The 26020-nt window shown below is 40.8% G+C and overlaps 1 long non-coding RNA gene across 1 annotated transcript in view; it reads right to left on the minus strand.

Annotated features, from left to right (window-relative positions):
• The window catches only part of LOC148673217 (uncharacterized), a 179912-nt gene that overhangs the window by 30022 nt on the left and 123870 nt on the right, over positions 1 to 26020 (minus strand). The window lies entirely within an intron of this gene.

The following is a 26020-nucleotide window of genomic DNA, read 5'->3' on the forward strand; positions in this document are numbered from 1 at the left end:
ATTTCCATGTCGCACTGAGGTGTGACAGTGCATCTAAGGATAAGAACGTACCTCCCACTCTCTGGCACTTTCTTCCATGTACAAATAATAATAATAATTGCTTACACTTATATAGCGCTTTTCTGGACACACCACTCAAAGCGCTTTACAGGTAATGGGTACTCCCCTCCACCACCACCAATGTGCAGCATCCACCTGGATGATGCGACGGCAGCCATAGTGTGCCAGAACGCTCACCACACATCAGCTGTCAGTGGGGAGGAGAGCAGAGCAATGTAGCCAATTCGTAGAGAGGGATTATTAGGAGGCCATGATTGGTAAGGGCCAATTTGGAAATTTGGCCAGGACACCGGGGTTACACCCCTACTCTTTTCGAGAAGCGCCCTGGGATTTTTAATGACCACAGAGAGTCAGGACCTCGGTTTTACATCTCATCCGAAGGACGGCGCCTGTTTACAGTATAGTGTCCCCATCACTATACTGGGGCATTAGGACCCACATGGACCGCAGGGTGAGCGCTCCCTGCTGGCCCCACTAACACCTCTTCCAGCAGCAACCTTAGTTTTTCCCAGGAGGTCTCCCATCCAGGTACTGACCAGGCTCACACCTGCTTAGCTTCAGTGGGTTACCAGTTGTGAGTTGCAGGGTGATATGGCTGCTGATAAATGTAAAAAGAAGTACTACTAAGTCACGAGTTTCTGTATTAGACAGATAAAATACTGGCTGTTGTCTAAAAATAAAGTGTTAATACTGAAGAAAGATACAAGATGTGAAGAAGGGGTTAACTGACTCCTTTCTAAGCAACAGGCTGGAGTTTATTGTCACAAACACGGACTGAGATCCGTGTCAGATCTTGTAGTAGACCCTATGTGATGCGGTAAGAGCTGGAGAAAACAGGAGGCGTGGTAAAAGGAAACACACAGGGGTTTAATAGTGCACAAAATAATAGTGACAATCTGTGAGACAGTGAACGGGGAAGACAGAGAACGGCATCCAAATCCAAATAGATCCAAAGGCAGGTCAGGGCACAGTCCAAGAGTCCATCAACGAGAAATCCATCCTGGGACGCGACAAGGTTAAAATCCCCGGAAGGGGGAACACGTGGAGAGACAAGACATGGAGGTCCAAGGTTACGGGGCAAGATCCTCCAGACCCTGGGCTCAGGAAGCGGGAGATGTCGGGGATGAGGCCTATGCCCTCAGGAGACGGACGTAGGGTTTCCTGGTGCCAGGCGGGCCTCGCGACATCTTTACCCTAATGATGAGCACCGAGGACTGGAGCAACTAGTCTTTAAATAATAAAGCTAAGAGGATACACCTTGGGAGCTTAACAATCACAAGGACAATAATGGGAGCAGTGGAGCGCCCTCTAGGGAGGGATGTCGGGCGTGACAGTACCCGCCACTTCAAGGGCGGCTCCTGACGCCCTACACAATTAAAATTAAGGGCAATACTATCAACAAGAATATCACAAGCACAGACTATATACAACCAGAGAAGGAAATTCAGAATCATTATACACACAAGAGATAAAACTGGAGAATACTATATACAAAACGATAGGGCTGTCCACTCTCAAAATTGTTCCAGCCGAGAAAGAAAAAAAAACGGAGAAACAAGACGGTCCAGGAAAAAAAAATCCAAAAATTCCTTTAAAAAAATTCTCAAAAAATACCTTGTCCAGCGAAACAGGAATTAATCTTGATAGGAAAATGGGAAGGGCATCTTGAAGAAATTGGTGAAGAAAAAAAAAATCCAGATAAGGGTCTGGGTTTTCCTGATTACCGCTCGCGGGATTTAGCAATGGCTCTTCATTCTGTCACGGACACGGACTGAGATCCGTGTCAGATCTTGTAGTAGACCCTATGCGATGCGGTAAGAGCTGGAGAAAACAGGAGGCGTGGCAAAAGGGTACACACAGGGGTTTAATAGTGCACAAAATAATAGTGACAATCTGTGAGACAGTGAACGGGGAAGACAGAGAACGGCATCCAAATCCAAATGGATCCAAAGGCAGGTCAGGGCACAGTCCAAGAGTCCATCAACGAGAAATCCATCCTGGGACGCGACAAGGTTAAAATCCCCGGAAGGGGGAACACGTGGAGAGACAAGACATGGAGGTCCAAGGTTACGGGGCAAGATCCTCCAGACCCTGGGCTCAGGAAGCGGGAGATGTCGGGGATGAGGCCTATGCCCTCAGGAGACGGACGTAGGGTTTCCTGGTGCCAGGCGGGCCTCGCGACATCTTTACCCTAATGATGAGCACCGAGGACTGGAGCAACTAGTCTTTAAATAATAAAGCTAAGAGGATACACCTTGGGAGCTTAACAATCACAAGGACAATAATGGGAGCAGTGGAGCGCCCTCTAGGGAGGGATGTCGGGCGTGACAGTACCCGCCACTTCAAGGGCGGCTCCTGACGCCCTACACAATTAAAATTAAGGGCAATACTATCAACAAGAATATCACAAGCACAGACTATATACAACCAGAGAAGGAAATTCAGAATCACTATACACACAAGAGATAAAACTGGAGAATACTATATACAAAACGATAGGGCTGTCCACTCTCAAAATTGTTCCAGCCGAGAAAGAAAAAAAAACGGAGAAACAAGACGGTCCAGGAAAAAAAAATCCAAAAATTCCTTTAAAAAAATTCTCAAAAAATACCTTGTCCAGCGAAACAGGAATTAATCTTGATAGGAAAATGGGAAGGGCATCTTGAAGAAATTGGTGAAGAAAAAAAAAATCCAGATAAGGGTCTGGGTTTTCCTGATTACCGCTCGCGGGATTTAGCAATGGCTCTTCATTCTGTCACGGACACGGACTGAGATCCGTGTCAGATCTTGTAGTAGACCCTATGCGATGCGGTAAGAGCTGGAGAAAACAGGAGGCGTGGCAAAAGGGTACACACAGGGGTTTAATAGTGCACAAAATAATAGTGGCAGTAATCCGTGAGACAGTGAACGGGGAAGACAGAGAACAGCATCCAAATCTAAACGGGTCCAAAGGCAGGTCAGGGCACAATCCAAGAGTCCATCAACGAGAAATCCATCCCGGGATGCGACAAGGTTAAAATCCCCAGAAGGGGGAACACACGGAGAGAAGAGACATGGAGCTCCAAGGGTGACGGGGCGAGATCCTCCAGACCCCGGGCTCAGGAAGCGGGAGGTGTCGGGGATGAGGCCTATGCCCTCAGGAGACGGACGTAGGGTTTCCTGGTGCCAGGCGGGCCTTGCGACATCTTTACCCTAATGATGAGCCCCGAGGACTGGAGGAGCTAGTCTTTAAATAATAAAGTTAAGAGGATACACCTGGGGACCTTAACAATCACAAGGACAATAATGGGAGCAGTGGAGCTCCCTCTAGGGAGGGATGTCGGGCATGACATTTATGGCAGGAAAGGGAGATAAGTGATAAGGATTCCAGATGCCAGATTCCAGATGCCCCAGGGAGGGTAATCTAAAACCCTGACCATTTGGCCAAAAGGCTGTAAACTGTCCAAACACCGTGACCTCTCCTCATTACCATAGTGCAGAGCAACCTCAGAAGCGGCAGGAAAACCCTACAGTATATAAACTGAAAGTTTGTACCGGCACTTTGAATAATACTTCGGTTTTGTTGTTTCTTGCGGGAAACAAGACTTCAGCTTTATTGTTCCTTGCATGCAATAAACTCATCTGTTTAAATTCATCTCAGGATCCAGAACCTTATTCTTTCTGTTACAACAATTTTGGCGTAGTCGGCGGATGCTCCAGAAAGCGCAGAACTTCCCATCGGCAGGAGAGACGGTCAGCGAGCACCTTACTTTTTTTTAAAAAGTCCCGACTCTCTTGTCTGACAGATTGGGAAGTCTCTGCTCCCTGCGAGAATTGCCCGAGATGATGGAGTAAACGTGAGTTCCTGGATTCCTCTGGCCAGGGGAAGACACCGGTGTATGTAATGGGTGGTAGGATGTAAGCCCAGAATTTGGTCTGGCAGGCTGTGATCTGCGGTATTGTGCACAGGCGTTCGAAACTGGTGTATAACTTAATTGCACGTGGAGTTTTTGAATGGGTTTGGACCTTTACCGTGAGGCTCAGGATCGGTGTGGGCCTTAATTGTGCCCGGGGTTCTGAAGCTTGAGTGGTGCTTTAAATGCACGTATAATCCAGGACTGGTCTGGGCCTTAATTGCGCCTGTAGTTTTGAGGCTCAGGATCGGTGTGGGCCTTAATTGCACCTGAGGTTCTGAAGCTTGAGTGGTGCTTTAATTGCATGTATAATCCAGGACTGGTGTGGGCCTTAATTGCGCCTGTAGTTTTGAGGCTCAGGATTGGTGTGGGCCTTAATTGCGCCTGGGGTCCTGAGATTAGCTACGCCTTGATCGTCCACGGATTGGCGTGGCGTGTGTTTTTTTGTTTTAAAGGGAACAGGAAAGACGTAGATGATATGTATGTTTTTTGTGTTTTCCTTGGTTGTTTTAAAGGGAACGGGAGAAACGTGGATGATATATGTATGTTTCTGGTGTTTTCCTTGTTTGTGAACACATACACACACACAACACTAACATAAACACACCTCATAATAAAAAAGCACAGCACTAAGTAGCAGGATTTAAAGGACGCTGAGATCCGAGAATAGCTCTAACTGGAGCCCGGTGCGTAAGTCCACCCCGGGGCAAAAGCAGCAATGCTGGTGTTCTGGGGATGGTGAATTACTGATCCAGAAAGGGAGTTCTCGAGGTCTCGTTTCTTGCCTGTGAACAGTGCTGTGTAAGTCCTCTATAAAGACTCTGAAAGGCATTTAGATCTGGAGGTAACAGACACCCTTAGTTGAATAAGTGCAGGAATGCACAGAATTTCCAAGTGAAAGCATTCCCCTATGAGCTGTTACCTCACAAACAACAAAGTAAAATCTTCAAGAAACCGAACATGTGTGCTAACTGGGTGTTTGAGAAAGTGGTGGAAGTGTCTGATTATATATCAGAAAAGTGTAAGTTGACAGAAAGGGAAGAAAAATATAGCAAGAAGCTGAGTTTGTCAGAAGGAGTTTGGGGTGAAGATGCCTGTAAGAAAGCATATGAGTATTGGCAAAAGCACAAGGATGTATCTGCCGCCCTGGTGCATGGCCGGCACCAGTGGAGGCAGATACATGAGAGAAAAAAAAGAGAAATTGGAATGTGATTACTAAAAAGTGTGTTTACGGGAGAAAAAACCCCCGAAAGAAATAAATAAAAGAAAAGATACTTTACTCGCTACAAAGAAGAGATTGAACAAAAGCGAAAAGAGGCTGTGCAGGAGGATTGAAAGCTGAAAAAGGGGTACTGTCAGATGGTGTTTGGTCTGAGCAGTGGTGGAAAAAAATAAACAGAAGAATAGTGGAATAAGTGATGTCGAGTTTATGAGACGTTAAGCTGTTAAAAAAAGGATACATGTAGAAGTGAAACAAACAGCGCATTTATGAATTTGTGTGCCAGCATGTACAGATGTGTGTGTGTGTAAAAGACAGCGGTGCGTAACTGTGAGTTTTGGTATAGTAAATGATCAAGCAAAGATGGCTGGAGTACTTCAAAAATCTGTTAAATGTAGAAAATGAGAGGGAGAACCTAGTGGAGGCAGACGTAGTGTGTGGACCAATCCAAGAAATTTCAGTAAAGGAAGTGACAGAAGCTATCAAAGAGATGAAAGTGGGCAAAGCAACTGGACCATCAGGAATAGCAGCAGAACACTTTAAGAACCTCGATGAAGAGGGGATTCAGTGGCTGACGAGATTGCTAAACAATATTGCAAAGGAAGAGAGAATTCCAGAAGAATGGACAAAAAGCAGTATGGTTACCATCTACAAGGAGAAAGGAGACCCAATGGAGTGTAAAAACTATAGAGGAATAAAACTTCTGGAACATGGATTGAAAATCCTGGAAAAAATTCTGGACAAGAGACTCAGGAAGATAATCAGGATCCACAACTCACAATTTGGATTCTCAGCGGGGAAAAGCACAACAGATGCCATTTTTGTGATGAGACAGTTACAGGAGAAGACACTAGAGAAAGGGAAAAAGCTGTATGTGGCCTTTCTGGACTTGGAGAAGGCATATGACCGTGTGCCCAGAGAGGTGGTGTATTGGTGCTTGAGGAAGAAAGGAGTACCAGAAAGCATGGTGAAGTTAGTTCAAGCAACCTATAGAGATACAACTACAAAGATGATAACACAACAGGGAGAGACAAAAGAGTTTGAAATCACAGTTGGAGTACACCAAGGATCAGCACTAAGTCCTTTCCTTTTCATAAACATTATTGACACACTGACAGAGGAGGTAAGAACAGAAGTGCCTTGGGAACTCATCTTTGCTGATGATGTGGCACTGATGGCAGACTCAGAAGTAGAACTACAGGAGAAAGTGTTCAAATGGCAGAGGAGTCTGGAAAAGGGTGGACTGAAAATGAATGCAGAAAAATCTGAAATAATGGTAATGGAGAGAAGAGGAGATACTATGACCAATGTTGAGGAGACAAATGGAGGAAAACTGAAACAAGTTGATGACTTTAAATACCTTGGATCAAAACTGGTAAAGGGAGGAGAAACACTGGAGGCAGTAAAACAAAGAGTGAAAGCTGGATGGAACAAGTGGAGAGAAATAACTGGAATAATCTGTGACAGGAAAATTCCCAGAAAGTTAAAGTGCAAAATGTACAAGACTGTGATTAGACCTGTATTACTATATGGAGCTGAATGCTTGGCAGTTGGAAAGAGGGAAGAGAACTTGATGAGAAGAACTGAAATGAGGATGTTGAGATGGATTCTGCAGATTTCAATGAAGGATAAGATCAGAAATGAAGAAATCCGTAGACGATGTAGGGTGGTGGATGTGGTTGAGAAGATGCGAGAAGCGAGGTTACGGTGGTATGGACATATCATGAGGAGGGACGTTGAGGAAGTAACAAAGAGGGTAATGGAATTTGAGGTGGAAGGTAACAGAGGAAGAGGCAGGCCTAGAAAGAGATGGATAGATTGTGTGAGAAAAGATATGGAGGTATGTGAAGTGAGTGAGGAAGATGTGCTCGACAGAGACAAATGGAGAAGAGCAACCAAAGCAGCTGACCCCAGGACAGTCTGGGACTAAGGCTGTGAAAAAGAAGAAGAAAGAAGAAGAAGAAATGACGGTGCAAGTGTGTTTAGCAAACCGGACTGGCTAGAGACGTAGCTAAAGAGACTTGCTGAAAATCAACTTAAAGAGACTGGAAAATATAAGAGCGCCTGAAACGTATAAGTACAGTAAAACAGTTTTTGTATTTATATACAATTAGTTGAATGTCTCGAAACCAGACATGCTGAAACGCTGTAGGTTTAGAATCATGACTGGTGGATAACACCACTGTGAGATTTGCAGAACTGAATAATCTCCATCGACAGATAGGGAGGAATATTTACACTAAGGTGTGAGCAGTTTACATAGGGAGTATTCCACAGAAATTGGATAAATCTTAAAAACAAAATAGACAGGCTGACCGGGGGAAATCTCCGGTTTACAATTAGTGTAAACAAATATATACGTCATTTTAAAAGAAACTGCAGAAAGTGCATGCAGGATGAAGGAAGCAGGGACCTGACCTGTGGTTCAACTGACAGGGAAGAACAATGAAAAACCAGAGCTTTGTCTGGGGAGAATAAACAGTCTTGTGAGATTTGTTTTACTAAAGATTAGATCCTATAAATCCCGTGTAGCCTCCCTAAGTCTGTCCCAGTCCAGTGCTTAAAAGGAGTTAAACCTAAAATGTACTGTTAATGGTGTGTCGGTTTCTCTGTTATGGGATACTGGAGCACTACTGTCATGCTTGTCTCACTTCACTGTTCAACAGTGTGCTATAGAGTACTATATATGGGGAGACGACAGGAGGCCACAGATGTATTGGGACAGCGAGTTTTACTGCAGAGTACCAGATTTTAACATTGATTTTAACACTTACGTGCACTTATTACGCGAATGTGGGTGGTTCGATCCCAGATCTATTGGGTTGGGATGTTATGTGGCATTACAAGAAATGACTATACAGAACAGGGTATCAAGTGGCTTCAACTGACTGTGATCACTCAGTATGTTGATGATATTCTGAGTGCTTCCCCTGATGAGGAAACCCACAAGTCTGAGCTGCTTCAGGTTTTAAAGTGTCTAATATTAAGCAGTTATGATAAGGCCCTTTTGTGTCTAGTAATGTGTAATTTTAACAGGGCCTGGGTGCAATGTTTACGGGGTTAAACAGATCTGCTTAAGGCGGGAGAGCAGTCCAAGGACAAGATTGCCTTGGTTCCAGCAGCAAAAGCCGCCTGTAATAATTTGAAACAAGCTCTCTTACAGGTGCTGAGACTGGGGTTTCCTCAGATGGATCAACCATTCCTTTGTATGTACGTGTGGAAAATGGGTTCTGGGCAGCTGTGCTGACGCAGGAGCATGGAGGTAGGCACCATCCGGTGGGATACTATTATAACATTAGATGCTGTAGCCAAAGGGTGGGGGACCGTGAAAATTTAAGAAGATGTAATACTGTTTACTGATGGGTCCTCTCTGATGCATGAGGGAGAACCGAGAACAGGCTGAGCTGTTACGATAGAATTCGAGGTGCTAACGACCGGAAAATGCCCCCCACTGCCTCAGCGCAGCAAGCTAGTTTAGAGCCCTAAAGGAAAGATGTTAAAAGGTTATATGTATATAATGTATGTATTTGTGGTATGTAGGCCACAATTTTGGAGGGCTATGGAGAAATAGGATTCTCTCACCACGGCAGGGACTCCAGTTAAGAATACTGGGTTTGTCCCTGAACTGATTTGAAGTTTTGCAGCTAAGGACTGAAGTAGTTGTGCTAAGGTGTAAATAACACAATAAATAAATAATTCCAGTAACTCAAGGGAACAGCCGTGCAGATGCAGATGCCAGGCAAGTGGGAGCACTGGGAGAGCAGGAGTCTGAGACCCCTGTGAAACCTCTACTGGGGAAAAAGGGAGATTTCAGGTTGAGGCCTCTAATAGACATGGTTAGAAAAGAATGTGAAAAGAATGTGGGTTTGCAGGATGATGGGGTGTAGGGCCATCAGCACACCAGATGCCCTGCATGCCCTCACAGCCCAATGCCCTTTGTAGCCCGACAAATTCATGCTGTCGGATACCCAGGCGAGAGTCAAATGGTGTGTCAGTTGTCCTGAGACTGGGTTGGAACTGGGTTAACGCAGTAGCCACTGAATATGTATTTCGAATACATATTGTATTGTATGCTTGGCAAAGGAACTCAACCACAGCTCAGGTGCGGGTGCGATGGCTCTGAAGGCCATGCCCCCGAGGTACCTGTCATGCACTGGCGAGTTAACTATTGTAGCTTGCTGAGATGTAATCCGTTCTCCTGGTGGGCTGAGGCCACTACCTCTGTAACTCACAAACATTGGATGTTTAACTTCATCTCGGGATCCAGAACCTTATTCTTTCTGTTACAACAATACTATACTTGAATTCGGCATGCTTTTTGTTTTATCCCAGGTCGGTTCAGAAACAGCCCTTATCTTTGTAGTGGACACTCAATCGCTAAGAAACAAATAGCAATAATGATTAAAAAAAACGTTCTTACATCTTGCACAGCTTGCAGATCAGGTACTGCTGTCCCTAGGAGCATAGCCCAGGGGTAATAAACTCTGTTCCTGGAGAAACATTATCCTGCATGTTTTATAGCAGCAGTGGGAAATCCTGATTAATTCTGGTCTCTTATCTACCCTTGAATACCTTCGCTCTTCTAAAAACTCGAACCACCTCTTTTTTGCGCTTTCCCCCCTGGTACACCGACCCTCTGCAATCAATGAAGGCAGTCTTGTGGAAACTTTCTAGCCTAAATGAATATTATCAGACTTGGAAAGATTACCTGTCTGAATATAGGGATACGCTAGTCTGCTAGATCCATCTACTCCTCTCACATCATTGAAAATAACCATATAAAGCTGTTGTGTCCAACAAAGGAGACACGATCCGGGTGTGTATGAAGCAGGCATTACCTTTATTACATGTGCACATGGGAGCCAAACCCGATGAAGCACTGACTCAATTGATTGATACAAAAGGATGCTTTTTATACAAAATCACAAACAGAAAACCCACCCAGAACAGTTCCAGTACAATTCCATGCCATATATGGTGTAAAGCCAAGGCTGCTAGCCTTGGTACATGATAAACTATAAGAATTGTAAGAATGTTTTTGGGTCCTTTTAATCACTGTTTAAGCAGAAACCATGTACTTCTAGATTTTGTTAATTATGGCTTAAGCAGATATTGGGCGCTCTCAGTTCTGGTCAGGCTGCCCAAGGCTGGCTCTGCCCTTCACGTTCCAGGCGCATAGCCAGCTCACACTTAAGTTACACTTAGTCATTTTTCATTATTCTAGGAGGATAGTTAAAAGTATGAACTTGTTGCAGTTACAAGAGCTTTGTTTATTTTCATGGTCAATATATATAAACCATTGAGAAATAACAAAATACAATCTGACTTCTGACATTTTGATTTCAAGTAAACTTAAAAAAACAACAAAAAATGATTTACATTTGTCAGTGGTTTCTTCAGAAGTGGATTTAAGAGATGATGAATTGTAGAAAAGATTTGAAAAATGATTTTGTTTTTATCTATCCATTGTAAAACGGTTTTACTCAATAAAAAGTCAGGGGGGAGCTGGAGCCTATCCCCACAACTCAGTGTCCCAGTGCTATGCAATGCTAAGAACTGTACCACTGTGCTGCCCTAAAATGCCACAACAAAACTGAATTAACAGCTTAGTTGTTGTAAATCCTAACAGTATGTTTCAGTTTGTCCCAGGGTTGGGAACCACTGGTGTAGAAGACAAGTGTACATCAAAAGATAGGGTCTAGGGCAGTGGTTCTCAAACTGTGGTACGCGTACAGGCAGTGGTACGTGGAGTGCCGCCAAGTGGTACGCCAAATGACCCTGGAACTGTGTCGAGTGCGCTGAAAAATCGGGACGGGTTTTCATATTTTGTATTTTAATACGTGTCGAATACGCAGCGTACGTACTACTATACAGTGCGCGCTAATACTTCAGTGGACACAAGAGATACTCTGTAATTCTATACCACTCTATAGGAATGCGTGCTACGGATGCAAGTGACCAATTGTATTTAAAAAAAGCTACTGTATCTCCAGCAAATAGGGAGAAAGGAGAATGTGCGTGATTTTGGAACAATGCCAACGTTGTAAACACAGGAATGCATAGAGATACGTGCTACGAACGCAGGTAGTCTTGTGTGCACACGAAAGCGTGATAACAGAAAAATATTTAAGAACTGTTCTAATTTGAGAAAAATACACAGAGAGTCTCTGTGTTTCGCTCCCATGCGCATGAAATAAAAACTTTAAATAAATACGGAAATAAAAACGGAAACGCGGAAAAATGCAAGCTTGCAGATTGCTAAAGCAGGTAAGCTACACTATTTTTGAAGAACCTTATTTACTGTTGGCAAAAGAGCTGACACATATTATGTGTAGAGAAAAAGCTGCTAAACAGCTCGACCTGCTGCCCCCCTCCCCCTGAAAGACAGTCATTCATAGAATTATTGAAATGAAGGATTATATCAAAAGTACACTGATAGAGCGCGTTAAGATGAGCAGATGTTTTTCACTGCAATTAGATGAGTGTAGTCGATTTGGCCAATTTACTCGTTTACGTTAGATACGAGTTTGAGGGCATGTCCCATGAAGACTTTCTGTTCTGTAAACCGCTACCAACAGGAACTACAGGAGAGCACATATTTCAGCTTCTGAATGAATTTATCGAAGAGAATGGCCTCGACTGGATAAAATGCGTCTGAGTTTGTACAGACGGTGCTAGAGCAATGACAAGCCGACACAGCGGTGTAGTTGCACGAATTAGAGAGGTTGCTCCAGAAATTAATGGACGCATTACAACATCCACCGCGAGACCTTTGCCGTCAAGAAATTTGCCTGACGATTTAATATCTGTTAGACTCTGTTGTGAATTGTATCAAGGCTCCAAAAATTAATTCACATCTGCTTTGCTCAACTAAACAGGCCCACCCCTCTCACTGAAATGGTGCTTTTTTATTAGTTGTTGTTAATGTTTTTTTTTTTCTGTAAAACACTTTGAGAAGCCACCTTTAAAGGCGCTATATCAAATAAAGTTTATTATTATAATATTTATTGTATGTATGTGTAAGTGTGTGTGCTCGCGCGCTCATGTTGGTCATTGAGAACATCTTCCTATGAGAAGATGACTTGTAGGTGGTACTTGGATGCTTTGTTTGGATTAGGGGTGGTACTTGGTCCAAAAAGTTTGAGAACCACTGGTCTAGGGCATTAACTCTCCTGACAGAATGTACTGTAAGTACAGTGTACAGTAAGTCAGTGTAAAGCAGTTTTGGATACTTTGTTATGAAAGCTATAAATATACAAGAAATTCTTCACTAATTCTATCTCCCTAATCATACATTGATTTCTCTCACAAATGTGTTTTGTAGACAGAGCATCTTTTTCACTGTTCCTTTGAACATAAGCTTTTCATGTCCTGTCAGTCTTAATCTGCAACACAATCAGAACTGTTAAAAAAATTCAGAGTTATGTAAGTGTGTGTCTTTTTCTATGTGTAACTGGAAAGTAGGCATGAAAGTTGAACAAACAAAACTACCTTGGCATGCTTAAACTTTAAACAAATTCCTTCACCTTTGCTAGAAGTTTCTATTTATATTCCTAAAAGTCTTACATCATTGATTCTCAATCAGGAGTGAAAATCTCTCACATTCCTTAAAAGAAACAACATTCTACTTTTTTCTCGATTTTCATACTGTGATTTTTTCCTTTGATAAATATTTTGAAATACCTACTGTAGTTTCATAACAGTTACCAGGCATGTCAGAAATATAATAGTTACACCCTACAGTTGCTTTTTTGCTTGAACATATCACACATATAACTTAGAGAGCTAAGTGAACGTGAGAGTAGTAAATAGAGGTTAATTGCTGAAAAGTAAAAAGAAAGTGTAAATGCAGATTTTTCGGTTGTGCAGCCTAGTCAAATGTGAGATGATGAAAATGAAGAAAATTTGAGCAGTGAAATTGTGTAGATAAAAAAAAGAGATAGAAATGTGATAGACAAATTACATCTGTAAATGAACAGAGAATTGGAGATGTGTCTCACAGAACAGTTTTTGATCCCTGTGAAAAGATGAGTCTACAGTATGTCCTTAATTTAAATATTTTACCATAAAAATCTGCTAGTACCACAGCATCAGTACTGGATGGTACTGAGCCACTACTGGCACAGCATGTCGGTCAAAGGTAAGAATTTTTCACAGACCAAAATACAAAAAAGGACTTTTGAACAAAAATTTGAAGTCATTAGGCTGGAAAGAAAGAAAAAGGTACATAGAAAGTGAGCAGCAGGTGATGCAAAAACACAGAGATGAAGAAAGGTGGAATTAGGATAATTAGAAACAAAGAAAAGAGAAACAAAACAGCAGATACAGTGTGTAAAATCAGATGCTGCTGGTCACCTGTACCTGAGCAGCAAAATTGGGTAAAAGCCTGTAAAATTAGTAAGACTGAATTCAAAAACAAAAGAGATACTGTACCTTCACAACCTGTACTGTATATTTGCCTGACATGGAATTACATGACATTATTACAGTACAGGTTGAAAATCCCTTATCTGAAATTCCAAAATTCGAAAACCTCCAAAATCCGAAAGTTTTTTTAATGCTGACATGACACGCAACAAATGGAAATTCCACAAAGTGCGGGATGGTTCCGCCACGTACAGCTGTTGTGCGCCGCTTTCACCTCCACGTAAAAGTCTATGTATGAGTGTAACATGACTAGCGTAATTGTTGTGTCACAAATATAATGCTGACGTTTTCAGTTTTCATTACATTTACCTGTAATCAAATTCCATGTTTTGTTTTTATACAAAAATCTTTATGCACTGTAACCTTTTAATCAAAACAAGACAAGAAAAGGAAGTACAGAAAAGAAGGACAGGATAAGCGATCTCATAACAGAGCTGTGGCAAATCAAGTCATTTTAATAATCATTTGTACTTTATTTTATTTGGCTTTGAGTCTGTCAAATCCATGTAACAGTAACATGACATACTTCAACAACAAAATTCCACAGTAAAGCCCCTGTCAATTCAGCTGAATTGATAGCTTATCCATCCATTGTCTAATTGTTTGTTTCAATTAAAGGATCACAGGGGAGCTGGAGCCCATCCTGGCAAGCAATGAGTGAAAGGTACAGTAGGGTACACCCTGGACAGGAGGCCAGTCCATTGCAGTGTGCACACATAAACACATGTACTGTACACTCACACCACACCCAATTTTCCTAGAATACACTTGACCTAACTGTTTTTGAACTGTGGGGAAAACCGGAGCACTTGGAGGAAACCCACACAAACAAGGAGAGAACAAACAGATAGGTCCAGAATTGAATTGTCACCCCTTTATAGCTTACGTGTATCATATTTTAATAGATTTATAATGGTTACAATCTTACTAGAGAGCGGTGTAACACAGATCATAGAACAAGCTAAATAAGGACAAATTGCATTAATGTTTCAAATCCACCCTCTTCTTCAGAGAAAATTTTAAAAACCAGCTACTGTATTTCCAATTGCTCACAGCACCACATCTATTCCACACACAGCACTCATTTCATGTGTCTAAATTTCGGACATTTCATATTTGTAACAATATTTTAAAGTTTTACTTTTATTCACTAACAGAACTTATAGATAACTGAAATTCAACGGACTAGGGGAAAGTATTGGGATGTTTCAAAAACTTGACCTGCTGGTGTACAAAGAGTCCTTTGATCCATGGAGAGCTTGATGAGCAGGTTACCTTAAAACTTGCTCTACGGACAAACGCTCTCTCCTGTTGTTACATATGTTATACTGTATGCCTGCTTTGAAAATGCTAGCTCATAGAGGAATGTTACCACAGAGTATAGGAATAACATTGTCAGAGATTGATGGATATTCATGTACCACAGTCAGACAAAATACCTCTCCAAACTTCAGCTTCAATTTGTGATCCATCCATACAGTAGCTCTGCATATTTCTCTCTTACTTTTAATACCTGCTCTTGTGAAGAAAAATCAAAATCAAAATCAAATCAAAGTTTATTTATCAAACAATACAACGTGCAGCAGTAGTTGCTGGCAATTAAATGTCTTTTCTGTGAGCTCACAAAAATCACAAGAATCACAGAAATCACAAAAACACAAAATTGAGGTTATGAAAATGAGGTTACATAATAATAGATGTAATAGAAATTGAATAAAACTCAATATGAGTAGAGCTGCTATGTGTCCATGGTGTATGCAATATATACAAGTAGTGGGGTTATGCTGAATACAGTGAAAACTGTGTGTCCATGTAGCCATTACAGGTGGTGTGCTAAAGGAGCTGCAGGTTGGCTATTTAGCAGTCTTATTGCCTGGAGGTAGAAGCTGTTCTGTAGTAGAAAGTGAATTAAACAGATCACATCCAGCCACAGTCCTCCACATTTGTAGCGGGGAAGTACTGTAGCACGCAGACTTCTCTGCAGCATTTTAATGTGATTTTTAATTATCATTATTTCATGATTTAATCTAAAGCTGTGCAGCTTGACAGATACAGTATGTCTGTCACTGACATGCTAATGGAAACATCACCACAAGTGATTGTCACATCCTCCACTCGTCGAAATCAGGCTAAACAGACTCAGCAGCCACCTAAATACACCAGGCACCACCACACGCGTTAACTAATCATCTCCTGCTGTTCTCCATCAACTCATCACCAACTCACCGCTTACTTAAACCCACACCTTACTTAATCCTGTGCTTGGTATTGGTTTCTCCTCAAAGAGTTCCTACCTTGCCTTTGTTTTCTCAACTCCTGCGGGTAGATCTTTCGGATTTTAGACTTTGGATATCACTTTGACCTCGACTTTCTCTTACGCTGCGGATCGTTTTCTTAGAAATATAACAGAAATGGAAGAGAATTTTCTGCCACAATTCCCACCACAGCTGGGATACTGGGCCTCTATTTCTGCACAAAAAAACAGTGAACAAATGGGATTTTAAAGACCATAATTTTATTCACCATCCTCACAGCTTGCTCTACTGCTGGTGGATGTGTTCTTCTCTAATACACTGGTGGAAGTGCTCCGACTACAAGAGTTTTCAGGTAAAGAGTGGTAGATTTGAAAGTCAGAATTTTACTCTTTCACCTTACTGACAAATCCCTTGATTTTTGTGCTGTATCGGTGTAACTTTGTCTTTGTCTGTGCTTTCAATTCTGTTGAAATTATTGCCATTTGTATTCAGAATAGGACACATTCCGTTGAATTAGTAAAACTGAGAGGTATATAGGAAAGCACAGTACTGTATATACAGTGTGTAGATTCTTGTACATGCTTGTATTTGGCTTGTCTACATGTCATGTCTAGGGTGATGCTAGATTTAACAGACTACTGTGGTAGAGAACCATTACTAAACCCTTCTATGCTTTATAGGTATCCATACCCTACCGAGTACTCTTTTATTAATTTCGTCTTTGCTTTTTCCTCCAGCCCACTCTTGCTCAATAGGCTCGCTAATCCTCATTCCTTCTCCTGCAAGTAGTTCCTGATGGCTGAAAGCATGAAGACAGAAAGACTCTTCAAAATGCTCTGTTGCCCTACTGCAAAGAATTTCAGAGCAGTGCAAATAGAAAATATAGGTAACCATTTCTTCTTTTTTTTATTGCCCTTCTGAAACTCATTCAACTTTGGTAACCGTTACCCAGAATGCCAATAAAAACAGGTTAATAGGTGACTTAGGGCAGTGATTCCCAACCTGGGGTACTCGTACCCCAGGGGGTACAGCATGTGAGCAGTTACCAGGGGGTATGTGGGAAGATTGTGAATTTAAATTTAATTTACATAGAAATACTACTTGACATTTTAAAACTATGTCAAATACTGTTTCACTTTTGATCAACATTGTGATTGGGAACAAAATAAAAGTAGAAATAGATTAAATCAGTGAGCTGTTGTTGTCTAGCATAGCCTATTTATCACAATAATCATCTCTGCGTCATTGCACGTCATGCGCCTTATCTAGTTTCCCACCTGCCTGTGTCAGTTGTAACACCACTTCTTATGATTGAGAGAAGCGTGAAAGCTAGCGAGCAAAAGTTGAGAGCTAATGGATAAGTGGTTGGAAAAATCTGGCTGCTACCACTCCAAGTGGCAGTACCAATATGAATTCAAACTTAAATGAAATTACCGAAAAAAAGAAAAAGGTGACAAAGCCCAAACATCGCCTGTTCCAAGATCAGTATGTTTTATATGGCTTTACATGTACGGTGGCGGACGCACTGCTGCCACTGTGTTTTTTCTGCGGTGACGTACTAATGAACAGCTCCGTGAAGCCAGCCAATGCTGGAGCGACACCCGGGCACCAAACGCCCCTCCTACATTGGTAAGATATGCATTTTTTCCAACAAAAATTGTCAAGCAAGTCAAGTCAAAGCAAACTGAAGAAAGCCACAGTCGTGTCAGCCAAAGCACTGGAGGCTTCTTTTGCTGTGTCTCTACTTGTGACTACTGTACAGTAAGTCAAAGCCCCCCTAAGCTGTAATTTTGGCGGAAACGATGGTTGATAAGAAAGCAGCTAATGCAATCAAAACAGTTCCATTATCAAATAATACAGTTTGATCGATGACATGTCCCTTAATATTGCTGGCCAAGTGGTGGATAAACTGAAACAAGCAGGTCAGTTTGCGTTGCAGTTGGAAGAATCAACAGATATTAGCGGGGAGGCACAGACGATTGCCTTTGTGCATTACAAAGAAGAGTGTGACATACTGTAAATGAGTATATTTCGGTTTGCAAGAAGCTTAGAGGGAAGACAACCGGTGAGGATCTGGATTGGAAATCAAATCATGCAACCATGTACCTGTATGTACTGACGGGGCAGTAGCGATGACGGGGATAGTGTAAGGGGCTGCGCTGGCTTGTCAAGAAGACAAACCCCAAGACTGATTGGACACACTGCATTATTTTCCGGGAAGCATTGGCCAGTAAGGCAACGAGCCCCGAGTTAAGTGCTGTTTTGAACGATGCAGTTAAATTGATAAACTTCCTCCAGTCCAGGCCTGTGAATCGCAGATTGTTTCAAAGGCTTTGTCAAGACACTGGATCAGACCGTGAGCAGCTGCTGCTTCATACTGATGTCCGGTGGTTACCCCGTGGCAAAACCCAAGTGAGACTGAACTTCGCACCAAGGTATGTGCTTTTTTGAAGGAGCACCTCCAACCCCTTGCTACACTGTTTGAGGGCCCAGAGTGGGTTGTGCATCTGGCATATATTGCTGATGTGTTCACCAGACTGAAAGAACTCAACTTATCACTACAAGGCAAAGACATACTGTACACATCCTGAACAATATGTATGACAAGGTGAATGGATTCATAAGGAAGGTCAAATTGTGGGAGAGGAAATGTGAGGATGGATTTGTAAGCTGTTTCCCACTGCTTGATGCCCATCTTACCACCACTGATACAGACAGAGCTGCTGTAGTGAAAATTGGGAAAGCACATGTGTCCAAACTCAATAGTGAGTTGAACTCGTACTTCAGTGACATTGAAACCAGGTCTGCTAAACTGGACTGGGTCAGGAACCCTTTCAGTGTGGCTGAAAGCAGCAGCCTTCCTGCCAGACTGCAGGAACATCTGATGGATGTGTCCTCAGACTGTGGGCTGAAGATGAAACATGCAGACAAGACCCTGACACAGTTCTGGTGTGATGTGGAAAAGGAATACCCTGAGTTGGGGAAATATGCACTTAATGAACTTTTACCCTTTAGATCTACCTACTCGTGTGAAGTGGCTTACTCAGCTATGTCCCAAATCAAAACCAAGCAGAGGAACAGACTCAATGTGGAGAACAGCCATAGCCACACTGCCCCTAGAAATGTCAAAACTTTTGAAAGACAAACAAGCTCAGATGTGTCATTAAAGGGAGATGAATCTGCTTGGTGAGTCTGACCCTGTTTCCTCACCCACAGTATCAATGATTGTTCTTTTCTGTTGAAAGTGAATCATTCTAATAATATCCAGTTTAATAATATTACTAATAATGTTTAATAATATTATTAATAGACTGCTCCAGCTACAGTGTTCAAGGGAACGTTTCCACAGGTCTTTCCTCCCGGAGGCTGTCAGGGTGTATAACGCTGCCCTAGGCTAGGACTGTTAGCCCTTCATTTGCTCCTCTATGGACGGCATGTTTACTCCATTGTACTTTTTGGACAATCAGTCTGTATAAACCTATGCACATTTTGCACATATTTTATTGTTTTTACAGTGACTATGATCAGCACATTTTGCACACACCTACAGTATGTATTTATTTATTTTTATTTATTTATTTTGTTGTCTTTTGTTTTATAACTGTTCTGATGCCTGTTTTGCTTGTCTTGGGCTGGACTGCTGTAACTCATCAATTTCCCTACGGGATTAAAAAGTATTATCTATCTAATAATATCCAGTTTAATATCAGTTTAAATGAACAAATTTAGGATCATACTGGTTCAGTGTGGATGAGGGGGAATTTGAGCCATATTGAAAGGGCTGTGGGGGAATACTGCTCACAAAATTAGTTTAAATTATTCAATCCTTTCTTTGCATGGATTTATTTAGTCTCAAATGATAAAATTGCTCATGAAATCAATTAGGCATTATTTTATTTTGTAGGAAAAAAATCTATACATTCTATTAGAGGCCAGAGCCTCAGATTCAGGAGCTCAAGGAAACTTTTTAAAAAGTCCAGAAAGGTCAGAGTTTCAGGCAGTTGTAATCTTTACATCAATGATCGGGGTAGCTGCATTCCTCATACAGTAATTGTTTTAGTGCTTTGGATTCTTTGAAATCTCAGAAATAAACACAATAGATTAAAGATAGCACACTACTTTCATACTTTCAAATATGACCTTATTAGTTGTGCTTAAGATAAACTGTGATTATAGCAAGTCAAGCAAGCACAAATACATAGGAGGAGGAAAACATTAACAGCAGCATTTTCAATGTGCAAAAGAAAAACAATCCAAGTAAAGACAGTGTAGTCAGAAACAACATTGTTGAATTTTTTTTATGGCTCTTTGCAAAGTAATCTAGGCTATCCCACAAACCACAGATCTTCATAAAGAAGTGAGTATCAGAACCACTTCTCTTAACTGTCATCTTCATAGAGTATTCTTCTAAAACATATTTAAATATTTAATTATCCGTATTATGTGTTTTTTTTATTTGATACAACACAAATTTACTTTCATAAAGAAAAAATTGTTGTTATTAATTTTCCCGCATTCCTTGAATTTCATTTTAAAAACTTGGGTAGATGCATCTAAACACATCATCTGAGATTCATAAGAGAAAATTCAATGTAAATTCCCACTTTCTGTTAATTGTGTTCACTGTATATGATGGATATTACTATACATAAAAATTGTGATTATGGAATTTTTGGATATAAGAGATTTTAAACAATATTAAGGTAAAGTAGGTAATCATCTTTGTATCTTTATTAATCATTATTTGATCATGTGCCTTTTTGTGATTTAATACTGTGCTTCAAAAAACTAAGTATGGCAAGGTGCATGACAACAGAACAGAAAGGCAAAAACAGCAGCTTTTTATGTAGCTTTAACATTTTTCTCTCTAAAATTCTAGAACGTGCTGTCACGCTTCAGTTACATAACCACCTCAAGACAAACAACCTTTTCGAACCCCTCCAATCTGGCTTCCGTCAACTTCACAGCACAGAAACTGCCCTGGTCAAAGTCTCCAACGATCTCCTAATAGCTTCTGATTCTGGCTCTCTTTCCATACTCATCCTTCTTGGTCTCAGTGGTGCCTTTGTCACTGTTGACCATAACATCTTACTTTCTTGTCTCGAGGCTGTGTTTGAACATATGTTTCAACATATTTGTATTCTCTCGAATTGACTACTGCAATGCTCTACTCGCTGGGGTATCTAAATCTACTCTGAACAAACTGCAGTATGTCCAAAATTCAGCAGCTAGAATCCTGACCAGGTCTAGTGCAAGTGTTCACATTACTCCTATCCCGAAGTCCTTGCACTGGCTTCCAGTCAAATTCCGTGTAGACTTTAAAATCCTCATGCTCACCTATAAGGCTCTACATGGCTTGGCACCTCAATACCTGTCTGAACTATTATCGCCCTACTCCCCACCTCGCAACCTCCGCTCTTCAAATTCTGCCCTCCTTACTGTCCCCCAAGCCCGTCTACATTGTATGGGTGACGGGGCCTTCTCCTGTTATGGTCCCAAGCTCTGGAACTCTTTGCCCAAGGATATCAGAGAGTCACCTTCTCTAAACTCCTTCAAATCCAGACTCAAAACCTTCTTCAGAAAAGCCTTAACTTAACTGGTTCTATTCTTCACCCCTCTGCTCTTCTTAGTACCACCTTCCATGGTCTCCTCTATTGTTATTGTTGTAATTGTAATTGTGTCTTATCTTGTGGATTCTTCTTATTTATTGTTATTGTCATCCTGTAAAGCGCTTGAGAAGCCAACTTTAAAGGCGCTACATAAAATAAAGTTTATTATTATTATTATAACAAATAATTTTCGGTGCCGTTGTCTCTGTCACGATCGCAAACCCCTCCCCTTTCTTGTTTGTTGTTCATCTCCCGCACCTGCATCCTGTTCCAGCCCCTTTTCAGTTCCCCCTTAAAAGCCAGACACTGACATCAATCCCGGCTCTGCATTGCTTTCACATCATGCGAGCTGGGACCTGGATGTGCCTGGGTCCATTATGCTTTTAGTTTCTTGTTCTTTTTAAATCGTCTGTCTCGGATGGATCACCTGGCTTTGGATTTTTGCACTGTTTTTGGATTTCCCGTTCGTCTCATCCCTGGATTGTTTGACTCGGCCACACCTCCCCTGACTACCAGCACTCCATGGACACGCCCCCCTGTCTTCATACCCGTATCCTGCTTGACTTTTTTCCCCCACTTTACCCCGGATCGTGTCATCTGCATAGGGTCCGGAAAGAACTGTTCATTAAAGTCTCTGCTTTAAAGGTACCCCCATCCTGGAAGAATTTGACCTCTGAACGTTTGCCCAGTGTACTTTATGGTCCAACTTATTGCCTTTTCTTTTTCTGTATGTGGAAGAACGTGTTCTTACCAATCAGATCACAAACATTCAACCCCACTGTCAAAGAATTGACACTACTGGCTATTGATATGAAGTTAAAAGTCAAGCAGCAATTCAAGATGCAGGAAAATGGTATGATATGAGATGCAGCAAACTAATCAGGTTGTTAATTTTGGTAAAAAAAAAAAAAAAAAAAAAGAGAAAGACATTTTATATAGACAGAATTTCTAAGAAGTCCAGATACTGTCAGGGAACCTATAGGTGGAATAGGAGGATCCTTATGTGTGACCAGAATCCCACAGAACGCAGAGTAGCAAAGGGACGAACTGAAAGACGAAATCCAAAGGCTGAGTCGATAAGGGGGGCAGAGGGTCCGGTAACGAGAGATATCAAAAAACAATCCTAAAGTCAAAATCCAGGAGGCAAGGTCGAAAAGGGAGGCCAAGGGTCCGGCCATGAAAGATATCCAAAACAATCCAGAAGTCGAAATCCAGAAGACGAGGTCAAGAGGTGGAAGCAGAAGATTCATAATGGGAGATCAGTTGAAATGCTTGTAAACACACACTGGAGAATACATGAAAAGGCTTCTCAATAGTGAGCATGGGAAGGTGTGCGAAGGGGGTTTAAATACTGAAAGGAAAGGGGTGTGATAGGATGATTGGTTAGGGAGTGAGAATTTGAGGAATCTGATGCATGTGAGAATGTGATGGGTTCAATCAGGGATGAGATTGTGAAGCAGAGGTTCTGGGAATGTAACGTCGTTTGCGAGAGAGAGTGTGGAATGTGACAGGGACAGAACGGCGTTTCCGAGGTAGAGTGTGGGGCGTGACAGTTGTTGCCTGGCTGTTCTGTTATACTGTACGTCTTGCCATATTCTGTTTCTAAAGAACAGCATTAAATCACAAAAAAGGCTGCTTGTGAGTCAGGAAGAAGAACCAAAACATGGTAGAAAAGTAATAAAAACTATTTTTACTAGAAAAGTGCACATAGAAGCAAACAGCTTGAGTAGCTGCATGCTGATCAACTGTGAGAGCTGCCCAAATCAGAGACAAATTATCATTCTATATCAAGTTAACAACAACAACAACAACAACAACAACAACAAGTGAATATTTTCCTACTGAATGTAAAATCATAGGGCGTGTCTCTCAAATTCATTTCTTGGAGAGCCTTTTATCTTCTGTTTTTCTTAGAATCCGAGAGGACAATTAAACAATCAATTTAATTATTTTCTAAGCTCTATACAGTATGGCTGTAAAAGGTTTTTTTACCGTTGATAATTAAATTATTTAACTTCAATAAGTGTATAGTTATACATAAAACATCTGGAGTGTGGTTAGAAGTGTTATAAATATGCAGAAAAAATAATAATTAGACCAATTACATAATTGGGTGCTCAAAACTTAAGAACTAAACCAGGAACACTAGGCCCAGTCACCCCTGCCAAAGGGGATCCTACATTTTGCACAATGTGGTTTTGTAACCTGTATTTCAGTTCTGCAGCCACAAAGGGCTGCTATAGCCTTCTCATTAAGACACTAATTGAGCAATCATTAACAATCGTCCCATTGCATTTACTTTAATGATCTCAGTTATTAATGGTCTTCTTATGAATTACATGCATTATCACACTGATTAATAGAGTGATACAGTACTAACGTTTATGTAATCATGCATCCTTAATTGTTTCGATGTGCATGTGTTAGTAATAAATTTGGTAAAATAATGAAATGTGGCAGAATGTTTTTCCAGGAACACATATATAAATTGACAAGAAAAGAGTTTTAAAATGATTTTGTAGAGGTTTATTCTTTCCAGCTAATCTTCTTTCCAGGATATATACATACTGTATAGGATATATGTATATCCTGAACAATATATATTAAGAAGGGAAATAGCTGTTTGTGGCTACTAGCTTGTCCTTATATGCTGTATGTAAGATATAATTTTCAGCATAAAATAAGGGGCATAATTAATCCATAGCCACTGCTTGCTCTTAAAACACCAGAAACCAGAAAGATATTTTAACTGGTCAAAATAAGTTATGTCATCCACTAAGCCCTAACAAAGGCAAAACAGTTATCTGCGACTGCCATCATGTCATGTACAAACCAGAATCTACGGAAGCCTATCAGTGCCACAACACAATAATTAGTTCATAAACAATATTGACTCTTTTATTAATATCTTGCAATATACAGTATATGCAATAGTATTGCTCCATGCAAAGTCGCATTGTCATTACCAACAGAAGAATATCATAATACACTTCTTTGTGCATATGAATTAGTCTAAAGGAGCACAAGTAATGTCTTTTGTATACACAAAGTAGAACACCCTGTGATTGAGCATTCCTGGTTAAACATGTCTTTTTCACCATTGCTGTGAAAAGCAGAAATAACACAACTTTACAGATGTATATTCTTGTGAAACTGCAGAAACGTATCGTAGATAGGTTTTTGCCTAAACGTCGAACAGAATACATTTATCATGACTTAATAGTAAGACATATATTTACTGTTGGTTTACTGTTACTGATGGTCGTCAATCATGGAATATTTAAGCCCACAAAAGCTTTTACCCTATGCTTATATGAAAATACATTTTAATTTGGATTTGCACAGCAAAATGCAGGAAATGTGTCATGTGAAGAGACAAGAAACAATTCCAGGACAGCACACAGATAGTAGTCAAAGCAGTAATGCATTTGTGAAGACTGTCCTGTTGCTGGTAATGTGTTAGCAGCACTATCTTGCTTAAATGCAATATATTCAATGCAAAAAATCATTTGTTCTCCATGGTGCTTAGGAAGTAGAAGTCAGTTATTTTTTTTATTGGAGACAGATATAGACAGATAATGAATATTCAGGTTCCTATAAAACAAACTACTGAAATCAGAAAACAGTTATTCACAAAGAGCATCAAGAAAGATAAATTCCAGGGCATTATATTTCACTAATACATTGAAGCAATGCCAGCTGGCCAACTCAGTTGTCTTCAATAGATTCAAATTGTTCTGTGAAAACCTGGTAATGTAAAAAACATTCCTTTAACATCCATGGAATAGGTAATAGATGATAAGTTAAATTGGGGAATAATTCTTCATCTTTAATCCAAAGGTTATGCAGAGACATCACACTGGTATTTCTTTTGCATGTACAAACCCTGGAATCACATCTAATGGGAAGACTTCTAGATCCATACTGCTCATTTTATATGGGCCTTCAGAAATTGAATTGGTTATTAAAATGTGTTTTCTTTTTGCATTGATCCAGATTGTTCTCAGTTTTTCAGAAACTGAACTCATTTTGTTTATTGTGACATCTGTACTGTGCACCTCTTGTGCCAGTGCTCTCTATATATATTTAAAATTTTGCAGCTTTATTATATTTTGTATACTCAAATCTCATGAAATTTAAAAAATATATACATCACATTCTTTAGTCCTTTTTTGCAAGTCCTAATTGTAAGGACAATTAAGAGTTGAAATTTTGTAACCTCCAGAAATGTCTGAAAGATATGCAGTGTTGCAAATACTACAGACAGCTTATGCAACATCCACTAAACTGCAGTGTTAGAACAAGCTCGTATTCTTTGAGCCCTGGTGTACTGTTCAGTTTATTATTCCCTCTCAGCTGTTTTCTTGTTTCTTCAAGGTTTCCTAGATAAAAAAGGGAGTGGTTAGTAACTCAAGGATTATTGAGCGTTATGCTTTAAGCGTTAAGCGTTATGCGAGTGTTTTTATTCCCTGGCACATCTGTGGTGGAGTAATAATCAGGCCCAACAACTTAGTTTAGAGCTGGTAAATTCCAGCATTTGGGCTCTAGACCACAAAC

The sequence above is a fragment of the Lepisosteus platostomus genome, chromosome 4, assembly GCF_059453375.1.
Source record: "Lepisosteus platostomus isolate fLepPlt1 chromosome 4, fLepPlt1.hap1, whole genome shotgun sequence".
Lineage (NCBI taxonomy): Eukaryota > Metazoa > Chordata > Actinopteri > Semionotiformes > Lepisosteidae > Lepisosteus > Lepisosteus platostomus.